This window comes from Pempheris klunzingeri, unplaced genomic scaffold (genome assembly GCF_042242105.1).
Source record: "Pempheris klunzingeri isolate RE-2024b unplaced genomic scaffold, fPemKlu1.hap1 Scaffold_141, whole genome shotgun sequence".
Lineage (NCBI taxonomy): Eukaryota > Metazoa > Chordata > Actinopteri > Acropomatiformes > Pempheridae > Pempheris > Pempheris klunzingeri.
The window spans coordinates 38,504-55,684 of record NW_027255044.1 but is presented as its reverse complement, the minus strand read 5'-3'; the positions used below and the strand labels follow the sequence as shown (position 1 = coordinate 55,684).

Below are 17,181 nucleotides of genomic sequence, written 5' to 3'. Positions count from 1 at the left end.
TTGAAAAACGTGCGTATGTCATTGAGTTGGACTCCATGGAGACTGCTGCAAAGGAAGAATGTAACTAATCCTTTGTTTGTTGTCATGACGACACAATCGTAGACTCAGAAATTTGTTAAATACGCATGCTCCATAGAAACACGTTAAGAACTACAACTACTTACGTACGGCAGAACTAGAATCTTTTATTTGCCATCGAGGTTACACTTGTTTAAAAATATGACTACAGAAAAATCTATAAAGTATTTTTTCAACATATTTAAAGAATTTATTTATAAAACGATGGAATTTTAGTGTGGACGTATTAATTGAACAACAAACAGAACCAGTATTATCGAAAAGTGCACAGAAAAAAGAATTAAGGAAGTTAGAAAAAATGGAGCGTAAGGCAAAAAATTTGGAAAAAAACATGAAAAAAATGACTATAGCCGAAGTATATTTTAGCGAATTATTTCATTTATAAGATTTTAATTTTGGAGAATAGGAAATAAATATTTATATATATATATGAATTGATATTTTAGAATCAGCTACATATTGATGAATCAAGTTTTTATTTAAGTTATAAGTGTTATTAGCTATGATAAAAATTTTATTGAAATAAATGATAAAATTTATTTTAAAGGCAAGTGTAATTCATATTTTGAATGGCTGCGACTTGTTTAAAAAAACTATTTTGAGTTATTTAACAATTTAAAACATTGAATGAAACATATTTAATAGGTTAATAGTCACTAGATTCATTTAGTTTTCTCTAATTTTCTATGTTAATTAGTCGTATAAAGTGAAGTTATAAATTTAAACGACATAGAAAGTTTAATTTGGTGCACTATCTACACCATAGATTTTAATTAACTCTATGTCTTCAACCCACATATTGAGAAGTATTATTTTTTTATAAATAAAAATTACGGTACAAATTTGTTGTTTCATAAAGGTATTGATTTTAACATATTATGAAATATCTATTAATAAATCTGAGTTTATATATACCTTAGATGTAATTTGTTGATAATATGTGTATTGTGAGTAAGCGTTTCTACTATCTCCACCGATAATTTATATAGATGGATTCAATCTAACAATTTTTAATTGAAACAACTTCCTATGTCATATGAAAAATTTAAAAAGTTTTTTATTATATTTTGATAGGATCAGATTCATAATTGAGTTTTTTAACTACAAAACAATGTAATTATTAAGTTTTTTAGACTAACTCATCAATATATTTGGGCTGTTAAATCAGAATGTTGTAATATTTGCCGTATAAAATAAATAGATATTTTCAAATTTTCTGTAAAAATGCATAAGAAGTTGATATATAATATTAGATATTTAGTATTTTTATCTAAAATCATCAACGGGATTTTTATGGTGGTTTTAACCAAATAAATATTCTCAATTTGACTCATATATCATTTCGTTTCATTTATTAGATATTTTTATTGAATAAAAAAATATATAATAAAATTTCGTTAATTAATGTGTTATTTATCAGCTTCTTGCCAGAATGTTACTGTGAATCATCGTGTTTAAGAGGGTCTTATAATTTTGAAATTTCTTAAATACATTATTTTGTTAAAGTTGGAATAAAACTTAGATAATATTTTAATAAATTTATTAAATTATATAAAATGCTTAAGATTGCATGCTTCCTAGTTTATCAAACAATTAAAAGCTACAATGATTGAAATTATCTGTCCAACAAAATTGACTATAGTGTAGTTCATAGAAAATAAATTAATATTATTTTAAAATACGTGAATTTGACATAATAATTAATATATATTTATTTTATTTATTGAATAAAGCAATTGTCATGTCTATAATTTAGGATTTTGGGCAAGTGAAATTATGGAGATTACAGTATATGTATGTCGGAAAGAAACAGGGTTAATTACTAAATATTATTTATTCGAGATATAAAGAATCATTTATTATTTATTATTTAGATCGTGTATGGACAAAGTTAGAGAATATTACTACTGATTTATATGAAAAGAAATACTAGTAAGAGGACCCGCTTATCAATCTAGCAGATCCACGGAAAACAATGTTTTAATTGTTTTACGTCAACAACAATGCACTATTCAATGTATCTTATCAAGCAATGATTCCACAATTAGTAGAGCAATGGTTAAATACGCATCCAAGTAATCTCATTATTTCGCTTTTTTTAAAGACCAACGTTTTTTAACTAAGATTTAATTTGTAGTATTACAAGGGAAAGTATTGTGGATATCTATGGAAAATTAATGGTTTCGCCCACAGAAAAATCCAATCTTGTACAATTCAGGAAGTTGAATTACATATTGATAAAGTAAATCGATTCATAAAAATTTATGTAGATTAATTGATGTTGCAGACTACTTGCTTCAGTATGTAAAGATTTTTTTACTTAGTTTCTATAAGAAAATTTCTAAGATTAACTATGCTTATTATAAACCTTTTATATCAGAATTAGAGTAATTTAATTCTGTAATATTTGAAGTATATGAACTTTTTAATAGTTATAGAGTATAGTGGTTATTACATAATGTATATGATGATAAATAGTATTTGTTTTTAGTCTACTTTAAAATATTCTGTATACTATATTTGTGTAATTTTTTTTTTCTCATAATATTGAATATTTGGTGAATCACATCTGTTTAATTTTAGGTATGCTTTCTCTCACTATGATTAAATAAGTAGAAATTGACTTTGTTTCTTATCCACCAAAATATTTTCATGCCTTCCTTAATAGACCTTTCAGACAAATTTTTAGTTAGCACATACTTTTCCATTTTCAACTTATGAATCAATTTAACATTTGTCATTCGCTCCATATTTCTGAATGAACTTAAGATTTTGAAATTTTTTTGTTGTATCTCATTTAAATTTGTAAATGTTATCTCTCACTTTATTCAAATCTATTTTATTAACAATATGTTAGAAGTAACGTTGAACGTTGAAATTATTTTCGTCTTCTATTCTCACACTTCTAAGAAACGTATATTGTTTATTTTTCAACTAATGGTAAGCTATTTAGTATACTTTAAGGTGCCACATTACATAGATAAGCTATAAGTTTTTGCTTTCATTCGGAACTAGGTTGTTAACGCAAAGCAGTCAGCTAGCTATGTTATGATTAATACTACTTAAATTTTTGAGCATTTACAGATCGCTTGACTTGACTAGATATCTATATCAACTTATATTTATATATTCTTTGTAAAATATGATGAATTTATTTTTTTTTGTACTACTAGGTAATCATTTTAGGATGTATTAATTTAAATTATTCCTATTTTTTACATCAGACTGTTCGTATATGATATCATGATTTGTCTTAAGTAAAAAATAAATCTGAATATCTTTATTTCCTTTATTACAAACTACTGTTTTGATAGATTAGTCTGATGTCGACACTATGGCAATTCTTTCACTAAACTAAGTTTAAAATTTGTGCTAAATAATCGATAAAATTAATATTATTAAAACCTTATAGTAACAAATAATCAATATCTGTACATGGAGACACATTAAGCATCGATGTAACATGCTGGGCTTATATATTTTCTATTGTGACTATTGTAAATACATTACTAATAATAATATGCCTTCTATTGTTATTTTTTTCAAATCTCTTATTTTATTGAATATGTGTGTGACTGGAAAATATATTAATAAATAAATATATATAGTTATAATTTTTAAAAATAGGCGTAGTTTACTATAATTTTTATTAAAACTTAATTTATGAATTCAGTTTTCCAATCCTCTAAATGTCATTGTCTTATTTTTACATTTTTAATGAAAATATTATCTTATAATTTTTATTTTAAAGAAGTTCACTAGTATTTATGATTTATAAATAAATGAATAAAAATGTTTATAGAACATTTTTTTAGCTTGAATATCTGCAAAATTTTTTTATTTAATGTAGCTTCAATTAAAAAAAATTATTCTGTCAGAAAATCTTCCTCGAATTGCAAAGTTGTATTTCTAACTATTGAAATGTAGATAGTCACAATCTGTGAGTGTATTTTATAATTTTTCCAAGTGATAAAGTTACATAAATAAGTTGACGTATTTATAATTTAAAGTGTAGGTATTTGATTAACAAGCGTATAAATTATTGAATAAATTACATATTATTAAAGCCTTCAATGTCATTAATTTAAATCTACCAATGAATATTACTTGTAATGTAAGCATGTATTCCTTATCTGATTGGTGATGATTCTGGGACGTTTACTAGGGATTCATAAATTACTCGCGGATCGAGGCAGTTTAATAATATTCTTGGATTGATACATGGGCTTTTATAGATATAAGAACTGATGAATCATCATAGTGCCTAATGCTGATATTGTTTATGTGTCATATGTATTGTTACATAGTTGTCGCGAGACCAATGAGATGAGAAAATCTTGTTCCAGAAGGTGTGGTACTGTGTTTTGCAACGAAAGAAACAAAAGTGATCATTATTTCTGTCTATTTTTATAACAAAAATCGATATATAAATGTTATAACTTTATGTAAGATATCTAAGCTATTTCAAAATAATAAGTAGCTTGTAAGTTATCGTCGTATTGGACTATTTTTAAATTTGGCCTACATAAATAAAAAACATTCTTTAACTATTATTACCAAAATTTATATTGATACTTTTCGATTTTAGAGATTTACATTAAGTCAAGGTACCATTGATAACTTGATGAAATTTGAATCTAAAGTACTATTAATGATTATCTTATATCTTACCTCACTAATTTTCACGTTTCTTCCGAATTTATATGCATATTTATTTATCAATCAAATTTCGCTATAAAGTTCTGTGTAATTTATTGCCTCATTTTAAAACAATTATTTTAAATTCTAGAAATTATTTTTGAATTATTGTCATTTATAGATTTTATCTCTACTCCACGTATATATATAAATTCTTTTATTTTGAAGTAGGGTCATTTAATACGGATGATTACTTAAATTAATAGTCGAAAAGCCTAAAGAAGTCTGTTCTTACATCTTTTATGACGTTGGGCTGATTTATCTTTAAGTTAAAATTCTATTTTCGTAGGAAGAATTTTTATTTTTAATATTTTTTTATGCTGTTGAAAAAATTACTTTACAAGGTGTTTTAACTTTTACGATTATATTAAGTTATATCATAATTTACATGAAGATAAGAATGTCGCGATTTTCGGCTTTATCTTAATTTATAATCTAGAATAAATATCAAAAATCATGAGATTTTAAAATTTTTTGAGATTGGACTGATTTACTGGCAAAACTTATAGTTTAAATATCACCAAATTATCTAAAGATTGTAGTAATTTATTATTTTTGGATTGCTTCTTTTATGATTTAAACTTCGCGATTTGTCTTTAATCTTTGTACCGATGAATAGAGTGATTTAATTGAATTGTATTATTTTGAGTTAATGAAGGAGTGCGTGGTTTTAAATCTGCAAGTTTTTTTAAATTATTAGAGAGTGAGTGAAAGTGAAATTCTGTGTCTTAGGAGTTGGCGTTTATGCATTTGAATCTCATTTTCTATCTATTTAATTATATTTTAATGGTTAAAATATACTTAATAAACTAAAGCAATAATTATAGTTTTCTTACAAATTAATTAAATGTTTAATTTTTCCGAAATTAGAAATTAAGGCTAGCCTTGAATGAAAATAGTTCTTATGAATAGGAATATCACATCAGTTTTTACACACACTTAAATTTATATATCATTAGTGAAATTAATATTTTATTTTAAAATAACTTTATATATGTTTAATAAAAACTCTTGTTCTAAAAAACTTGAATTTATCTCTATAATTAATATTCTTTAATTATTATAATGCCTTAGGTGTATCTCACACGTATTTTTAAGATTATTACACTATTAACAAATAAATCTGACTATTGATAAATTCACATCGACGAGCGCAAAATAACATTAATACGTCGATAAGATTTGTTTAAATTTTTTATATTAAAAGGCAGAAAACATGCGCTGTTAGCATGATGCACATGCGCTATAAATGTGATGTTTAACTCAGTTAATATTTCGTACATGCGCATTCAATATATCACATATTAGATAATATTTTTTATATGCTATTATAATTTCACGCGCAAGCGTCATCAATGTGCTACTCAGCCCTATTATTATGATGCACATGCGTAATCAATAATATGATATGCACTTTATTTATTATACACATGCGTAATCAATAATATGATATGCACTATTATTATGATACACATGCGTAGTCAATAATATGATATGCACTATTATTATGATACACATGCGCAATAAATAATACGATATGCACTATTATTTATTATACACATGCGTAGTAAATAATATGATACGCACTATATTATAATGCACATGCGTAGTCAATGATATGATATGCACTATTATTTATTATACACATGCGTAGTAATAATATGATATGCACTATTATTATGATACAACATGCGTAGTCAATAATATGATATGCACTATTATTATGATACACATGCGCAATAAATAATATAATACGCACTATTATTATGATACACATGCGCAATAAATAATATAATACGCATTTTTATTATGATACACATGCGCAATAAATAATATAATACGCACTATATTATAATGCACATGCGTAGTCAATGATATGATATGCACTATATTATAATGCACATGCGTGGTCAATAATACGATATGTACTATATTATATTGCACATGCGTGGTCTATAATATGATATGCACTATTATTATGATACACATGCGCAATAAATAATATAATATGCACTATATTATAATGCACATGCGTGGTATATAATATGATATGCACTATTATTATGATACATATGCGCAATAAATAATATAATAAGCACTATATTATAATGCACATGCGTGGTATATAATATGATATGCACTATTATTATGATATACATGCGCAATAAATAATATAATACGCACTATATTATAATGCACATGCGTGGTCTATAATATGATATGCACTATTATTATGATACACATGCGCAATAAATGATATGATATGCACTATTATTATGATACACATGCGCAATAAATAATATAATACGCACTATTATTATGATACACATGCGCAATAAATAATATAATACGCACTATTATTATGATACACATGCGTAGTAAATAATATGATATGCACTATTATTGTGATACACATGCGCAATAAATAATATGAATACGCACTATATTATAATGCACATGCGTGTCTATAATATGATATGCACTATTATTATGATACACATGCGCAATAAATAATATAATACGCACTAGTTATTATGATACACATGCGCAATAAATGATATGATATGCACTATTATTATGATACACATGCGCAATAAATAATATAATACGCAACTATTATTATGATACACATGCGTAGTAAATAATATGATATGCACTATTATTTATTATACGCATACGCAATAAATAATACGATATGCACTATTAGTTATGATAAACATACGCATTAAATAATACGATATGCACTATTATTATGATAAACATACGCAATAAATAATACGATATGCACTATTATTATATTACAAATGCGCTTTCAACATAATATAACTGAGTTTTCCATCTAGTGATTTGGTGCCGTCATTATGTTATTTATGCTTACCGAATTTCATGCGCGGACGTCATCAATATAATACTTGATTGATGTTATTCTTTTAAAAATAATTTAGTAGTTATGATTTTTTATTCAAGGGAAAATTTTTACACTAAATTCATTTAAAAAAGTATAATATGACTAAGAAAGTAATACATGCATATGCCTACATTACTTTAGAGTTTCTTGAATAAAAATCGCATCTTTTTTAATTATAAATTAATCGTTTTCTTTCCTTAATTTTACGAAATCTGCGAGATAGTATTTTAAAATTTTTGTTTACTTTTAGCGCATATATTTATAATAACAATTTATTTGTAGATAAATAAAAGATTAATTAGTGAAGTATAAACATTACTTTTTAATAAATGGTGTATTACCACTATGACTAGCTATCAAATTATATTTAAGTGTACTATTATTTTTAAATTAGACTGCCATTTATTTTATATAAATGATAATATTTATGAGGAAAATAACTTTAAGATAATAATTGTTATCTATAAAGCGTTTGGCGAATAATTTTGTTCACGAAATTATCGACTCTATTTTATTATTTATTTAACATCACTTATTTTTCTTATAAGTTAATATTTTATAATTAACTTAATAATAAATAAAATGACCCATTTAATGAATTTTATGTTCAAAAGTTATTTAATTAGATTTTATTGTAAATTATTATAATTTTTTGAAAGATTTTAATACTTAATAAATCTTACTAATGATCCTAGTCCTTCTATTTCTATTATGATCAATCGATGAAATTAATGAATTTATAAAAACAATGAATATAATACAGACTATTTATAATATCTATTTAATTTCTCAAATGATAATACATATTTTATTAACTTTTTAGTAAAAATTGTCAAATATTTATGTATTCTCTGAATAAGTTAAATCTATGAACACCTAACAACTAAATAATTACTCCAAGTTCATTTTTTTACTAACATCATTGTAAATTTATATTTAGGAGATATTTTAATTTCCAATTAATAAATTTGATCAATCAGTTAATTAAGTGCTTATTTTTATCTATATATTTCATTGTTTTGGAAATAAATCTTTATTAGTAGCAAAAATGGGGGAATTTTAGCACAATACTATCAATGGCATATTTTATTTTTTATCCTGCAAATAATTAATCACCCTTTATTGCCATAAAAACGCATCTTTTTTAAAACAAATTTAGAATTAAATTTAATGAATGATGCTTAACTATTTCATTAACTTGGGGTTATTCTGTTGTTGCATGATTATTTTATTTGAAATTATTCGATGAGTCTGCTCTCGACTTCACATCTCCAAGCACAACATTATTGTAGTTTATTAGTTAGTCATTCAAATAGATTCTTTTTTGATTATAAATAATTTATCATTAATTAATCATAAATTAATACTACTACGTTATTTACACATTTTGATATGTTTTAATAAAATATTAAGGCCCAGAAAGAAAAAACAAATATATAATTTGGGAATTTAAAAATTATAATATTTTTGAATGATTATCATAAATTATTAGAGAGAATATTTATACTATCGAAGGATATCATCAATAATTTCTTCGAATTTACTAATTTTGATGTATTATAATGACTTTTTATTAGTTCGATTAATTTAAATATATTTTTAAACTTCAGCATCATTTTACTTCTTAAAAAGTCCATTTAATTAAATCATGCGGAGTTGGTTCTTTATTTAAGAAAGAAGAATTATTAATTAATTTTGGGAATTTTTACATACTCAAAGTTATCTAATAAGGCTTATGATAATTAAGTAGTAATCAAATGCATATTATTCTTGAATTTCTAGCAGAATCTGACAAATATAAAATCGCTGAGGATAAAACAGACTATATTTTAAAATTAAATTAAAATTTTCTTAATAAATCATTTCATCTAAAAGTTTTTTAATGATTCTAAAATAATAAACTAACACAATTGCTGATTCTAAATTTGTCTTATAATAGAAAATCGTATTAAGTCTCATATTATAGAATTTATTTAATATCTATTAAAGACTAATTTACAATTTTTTTAAAATTAATGTTACATAATGGTAAATTTATAACAATAAGCTTTACAAAAAATTTTTATATTCTATCATTATCAATGACAAATAACATAAATTTAAAAAATCTTTTAGAACGTAAGTATTATTATCATCATCATCGAAGCTTTGTTTTCTATCTTAGTCAAGTCAATATATTCATAAAATTCTTTTGTATGTGAATTATTACTCACTCGTACTTTTGCTCTCAATTTGTAATTTACTTATATATAAATTGCACATTGTTGTTAAATGGGGGTATTTTATAGATATTTGACATATTTATAAATTTTTTAGTCAAAAATTAGATTTAGTAGAATTTTGGATTTAATGTGATTGATTAGAAGTATATATTTGAGTATTTTTTGTAATTAAAGCTCGTATAATTACGAAATCTTTTAATATAGTCCTTTTTAGATTTGAAAATATTAATCTATTTATTAATTTTTTGATTCTCTGTTAGGAATTTTGTAATATGAATTTGTCTTTAAATGAAAAAAAATATTAAATTTATGTGTTATCAAATTATGTACTTATTCAAATTTGTTATTTTAAAATTTATGTCTTGATCTTATCAATAATATGCTAATATTTTAAACTAAAACATAAAATGTTCACGTAGCCAAAATGAGTTTATTTTTATCCCCCATTCAGCCTTAGATGTGATTGATAGGGGTAAATCAAAAAAATATTAAGCATACATTATTATATTAATATTTTTCTTAAAAATATAATTATTATAATTTAATCATCATAATAGAAAAGTGTTCTTTTCAATCATCGAAATAGTTATTAAAATATTCTTACTTTAAAATAAAGACTAATATATTGATTAAAAAACTTGTAAAAGTTTTTTTTATAATTTCTTAAGAGGTGTATACTAATAACTTTATCCGATAAATTATATTACTAAGGTTTCAAAAATACCTGCTAATCAATTCTTTGTTAAATATAATGCATATAATTTTAATATATTACTTTATGATAAAATAATTACTTTCATATTCTATGATTATTTTAATAGATATTTGTTAATACAAGCGCCGAAAGACAATTACCCTTGTTAGTCGAAGATGCTTCACGACCAGATTTAGATAATGTAAATTACTAATTATATCTTATTTATTTTATATTTTTAAATTAAAATATTTGTAGGAGGAATTTAGTCGTACAAATCAAGAAACTAGACTTGATAATCGTTGGCTTGATCTTAGGGTTATTTTTGTGATGAATTATTTAGATTTATTAATAATTCATGATAATAGACAACTACTAATCAAGCTATATTTCGTATACAAGCTGGTATATGTAAGTTATTCCGTGAATATCTTGATAAAAATGGTTTTATTGAAATGCAATTTCAAAGATTATTTCTGGTAATTAAGGCTTATTTTTATAATATAATATAATATAATTATTTGTAGCTGCAAGTGAAGGTGGTGCTAATGTTTTCAAAGTAGAATATTTCTCCAAAAATGCATTTTTGGCCCAGTCACCTCAACTTTACAAACAAATGGTTATATGTAGTGATTTTGAGCGTGTCTATACCGTTGGGCCAGGTATTTTCTATTATTATTATTATTTAACTATGGATATGAATATGAATATGAATTGAAGTAGTGTTTTCATTAGTAAGAGTTATTTTATATTATCAAGTATGTAACTTTGATACATTATATTTTTCATAAACAAAAATATGATGTAGATAACTACTTAATTAAATATAATATAACAGATTCGATTCAAGATTACATCTTAAAAATGTATTATTTGTAGTATACTTATAATTTTTTGAAAAGTAATCGATTAACTAGTAAGAGAATGAAAATTTGGAGTATTTTTGAATGTGCTTAAGATAAAAAAATAAATTAGTACTTTCTGGCCGTCATAATCTAAAGTAAATATGGTAAATTATATACACAACATTACATTATTCGTCAAAAAATTTAAGATATCTTTTTTCAAGATTCATTTATATTTGTAATTTACACATTTATATAATTCAAAAGTTATATTCTTGACTAGTTAGCTTATAACCTTCTCTTTGGATTATTTTAGAGTTAAACTTCACTCATATGCCGACATAACCAATCTCCGTAAGATTACAATTAGAATTTAAAGTAGTTAATTCTGAAATAATTCTAAACATTAGTATTTGACTCACATTATGAATTTTATTGTAATAACATATATAAGAAATTAAAATGTCAAAATAGTATTTTAGATAGAATTTAAACAAACTTATTTGTTATTTTTGACTCTTTTTTGCTGCACTATTGTCAGATTATAATTTTCCTGCTACAGTAATGCATAATCCTAATACATTATTTAATAGGCGAGTGGACACTTGTTAGTAATAATTGGTGGTATTATTGACAACTTTAATAAATTTTTTTATATTAAATATGAGGCTATTCAAAATTAACTGAAATCGTGTAACGATGCAGCGACTTACAAAAAATGTTCTTATTACGAATGAAATTTTAATGCGATTCAAGCATAATTTACATAAATAAGAAATATCATAATTTCTTGGGAAACCTCGATTAAATTAACCCAAGTGTAATAATCTTTTGTAACTAAAGTTTTTGTTATTTCTCATAACATCGGAATCGATTATATAATAATTATGATACGATCATCTCAAAATTTACCTAATATAGATGGCTTAAGTTTCTTTTATTAATGATAGTTCACTTAGTACAATTCTTTTAAACTTAATTTCTACTGATTAATTGCTGATTATAGTAGTGTATCATATATTTGTATATGGCAATTCAAAAATCTCGCGTTGGAAGTTAGACTAATTTATTTGGGTGTGGTTGGCTAAGTAATTTGCTGATGTAGACACTATAAAGTATCAGTTAATCACTTCCTCGGATTATCAGATCAAAATTTTATATCTAAGAACGGATGTAAATAATAGAAAAGTGAATTGCTAATTTAACTAATTTAAACGAATTTCGTTACACATGTACTTTAGTGGATCTCATCACTTAATTAACTATAACTATTTTTTTTTGAATATTATAGTATACTTAAGGATATGTTCTATATTTTTGAGATTGAATGATGCATGCCAAATTTTTCTTAAATCTTCAAAACTCTTTCTTTCTTAAACTGTTGACATAGTAATAATTTTTTTTTCAAAATATATAATTTATCCATCTGATTTATTGTTTATTATTTTTAATAAAATACTCCTATTTTGCCATTCATCAACTATCTTTAGCTAAAATAATTTTTTATTCTACCATAATGAAAAACTGTGAATTAGAGTTATATATACACTGATGCATTATGACTACTCTGAAAGTATAAAACTTTTAGAAAAAGCTTTAATACTTAAAGTATTATTTCTAATTGTTTTTGCTAGTAAATGATTCCTACCATTTTTTAGGATTACATGAGCTATTAGCTAGCTGTTCGTAATTTTTTTATATATAAAGAACTAAAAACCTCTTTCACTACTTTAATTAATACTTATACATATCGTAACACTAATATATATGTAAGTTATGTATGTGTAGTATTTAGAGCTGAAGACAGTAACACACATCGACATCTATGTGAATTCACTGGTCTTGACCTTGAAATGGCATTTAATGAACATTACCATGAAGTATCTTGCATATTATTTAAATTTTTAAGGTAATCATTCAGGTGCTTTTAATGATTGGCAAACTTTTTACTTATATATTTAAAGGCTTAAAAGAAAAGTACATTATTTAAAAATGTTTTCCATCACATTTATTAATTGATAGTTACGAAAATGAAATTCAAGTTGTAAGTCGACAATTTCCATGCCCACCATTTGAATTTTTGGAGGAACCGTATTTTTAATAATTTTTTTTTATAACTTTATTTTTATAAGTGATATATTTGTTGATTTATAATAATTTGACGTTTATATTCAGACTCGTTCTAAATTATACAGAAGGTGTCGCCATGCTTAGAAAAGCTGGTATTGAAATTGGCGATTATGATGATTTAAGGTTTCTTATCTGACTTTTTTGGTATTTTATATTTATTTTTACTCACATCTTGTAGTACACCAAATGAAAAACTACTTGGGAAACTAGTCAAAGAAAAATATCATACTGACTATTATATTCTTGACAAATATCCACTATGTGTTCGTCCATTTTATACAATGCCCGATCCACATGATTCTGTAAATTCTAACTTAATATCTTTGACGTTATTAAATCTTCTAGAATTTGAGCAATTCTTACGATATGTTTATGCGCGGTGAAGAAGTACTTTCTGGTGCTCAACGTATTCATGATCCACAATTGCTTACTGAGCGAGCTAGTCATCATAATATCAGTATATATGGTTTTGTAATGTTATTTGATTTTTATTTTATTAGATCTCAGCACAATTCAATCATATATAGATTCGTTTAAACACGGAGCTCCACCTCATGCGGTGGGGGAATCGGTCTTGAAAGAGTTCTATCATTCTACCTAAATCTTGGTAATGTTAGAAAAACATCACTATTTCCAAGGGACCCAAAAAGACTTACTCCTTGACACTAAATTCTTAAAATTATCACTTAATGCATATCACTGGTGATTTTAGTTTGACTGTTTTCCATTTTTTTAATCCGCACATTCTAATAAAAAATTGTATGTGATGGTTGAATTTGAGTATTCTGCAATATTAAGGATCTTAGGTGAATTTATAATTGTTCAGCTTCGTTTACCTGTTAAAATACCATCGAAGAAAAAATCTGATAGATTTTTTCTATATTTCCAAAGAATGTTTTTCACCATTTAAATTTTACAATAGATTATTATTTTTCTTTAAATATATAAAGTGAATCATTTATTCATTTTTTATTTCTCACTAAAATAGAGACTATAGGATTTCAAAAATTACTCTAAACCATTCATCAATGTTTGTTTTTATTATCTAAATCTTTGTTTGTTGGCAATGAAATTTTTATTTTAACAGTATAGCGATAATTTAGTTGACGAATTTCAAATTAGTTTTATAATTTTTAAGTTGAATAAGTTAGGTGCAGAAATATTAGAAAGAAATTGTGGAAATGATACGATTCAAGATTAAGTACTTATTTAATAAAATCAAATACCTCTGTCAAGCTTCTTATTAAGTTACAGATCAAGATTTTTCAAATTTTTTTATCAAGCACTTTAGTTTTAATAACGTAGTTCACGATGATAAACTCATATACCACATCAGTAATCAATATCATTATATATGTCCAAGTATAGCGTGTGTTTTTAATAATAAAATTCACAAGATCAGTATTTTGTTTAATGTACATATATGCCAATTTTAGTTTCTACCACCCATCACTTGCTATCCTTCTGGAAAATACATAATATAAAAATTAATGAACCAGTAGTTCATTTTATATTATATGAAAATATATTTATAGTAGGTCTATCTATGAGAGATTTTATGATATTTTTATAATGTAGTACAAATTACATACTTTTGTATCAGTTGGCGTCTTAGAGTTATGTGAGTCATGAAGAAAGTAAAGTTATTAGGTATCTTAATAAAGTGCTATAAATCTATGTAAGAATGAAATTATATAGTTTTTTTACGTAAAAATATAAACAAAAGAACACCTAAAGTTTTATTAATGTTTCATTTTAAGTATAGGTCATAATTTTTAGTTAATATACTATTTAGGAAGATTTAGAATTTATAATAATGTATTTAAAATGGCGCTTATTTTATGAAAAAAATAGATTAATTTAATTAATTTTATCGTAAATTATAGGGAATCTACTATTTTTTTAATAAATTATATCATCCTTATGTGACAGTATCCTCGTAATTTTATATAATTGCAGCCGTAGCGCTATAAAAATACTTAATGTGTACGTTGTAACTTTATCAATAAATAAGCGAATATTAATAAATTCTATCAATATAGTAAAAATCATGGATTTTTGTTAAATTATCACAAAGACAATAGTGAAGAAAATTTTTTAAAATGATTATTATAACTTTCCTCAATGTTTTACTAGAGTTGTTGAAGTAACTTATTTGCTCATTGGGGTATGCGAGAAGCTTTCTTTTTGATAGTTTTGAGTATGCAATGTAACTCAAATGAATGAGTAATTTGTAAAAATGTCTAATTAGTTGTAGTCAAATATTTTTGTTGATAAAAAAAAGTTGCTTTTTTGACAATTCCGCTGTATATTCAGAAACGGCGTTATTATTAATAATATTAACTTTGTAAGTTTTTGTTTTAAAAAGTTATATAGATTTATCTTAGGTATAATTACAGTAATAATTTAATTTTTATTTCTTATACGATATCAAACGAAAATAATTTTACTAAAAGGTATACTTTATGCTGAGTTGTAATAAGATATACAGAATGTTCGATGAATGAAAGAAAATTTAAAAGTTTATCCATAAATTTGATTTTCTTGGCACCTAGGGATTCTAAAGGTATCAAATTTAATATATTGTATATAAATAATTTTATAATTTCCGAGAATCATCGTTTTTGCAAATAGGTGCCTTATAGCTGATAATATGTTAGATTCATCGAAACATTGAAAAATATTTTAAAAGGTGAAATTATAGACTATTAAAAGTAAGGGAATACCAACATTAGTAACATATGAATAGCTTTTTTTCTAACGACTTATTAATATTGTATGGATGATACTACTATCATATAAATTGAATTAATGATAAAATTATAATTTTTTATAATTAAAATTTATTTCGTTTTATTTATTTACTGATTATTACACTATATAGGCCTGAATTGATATATTTACCCATTCTTACTATTATTGATTCTTTATTTTTACAATCTTATTTTAGTTTAAAAACTATTATACATAAAAGCTATTCTAGTTTTATGTTTTAACTATATGCTTTAGATACAAGTGAGATTTTGTTTGCATTAAAAACTTTTACTTTAATTTAACCTTCTAAAATTGGAATGAATCCATCATTTAATTATAAAAAGAAGTTAGCATTTTTATTTTACTTATGATCAGTTTATATTATTTTAAGACTTAATCAATCATGGTTTGAAAGTGTCCTACTTCTATAATAAACGTCGCACGACCGCTAATTATTATCATTTCCCATAGATTGCTGTCCATAAAGGTATATTTTAAAAAATGAACGTCAAAATTTTATATTCTTCATAATAGGTGCTATATCTTATGAATGCCAGGTTATAGAATTTATTGTGCGTGCGCAGGATTTAAGATGTGTGGCGACTCTAACTCTTCTTCCTGAAAAGATTGACATTTTACGCATGTATTTAGCCTTAGTTAAATATATTTGAACAGTCAAAAGCCTCCCAGAGAGTGTGATCATTTGCCTTTATTCCACAGTGCTTTAGCGCCTTAAAACGTAAGTATAAATTATGTTTTATTTTGGGGAAATGCAAATATTACAGTTTTTTTACTTCTAGTGCAGAAGTGGGCAAACTACGGCTCTTGGTGAGTTACAGTGTGGACTGCGGT

At 24.3% G+C, this 17,181-nt stretch overlaps 1 pseudogene; it reads left to right on the top strand.

Annotated features, from left to right (window-relative positions):
• Positions 1–2,051: 2,051 nt before the first annotated feature.
• LOC139225381 (aspartate--tRNA ligase, cytoplasmic-like) lies at positions 2,052–14,238 on the top strand (annotated as a pseudogene).
• The last annotated feature ends 2,943 nt before the right edge of the window (positions 14,239–17,181 follow it).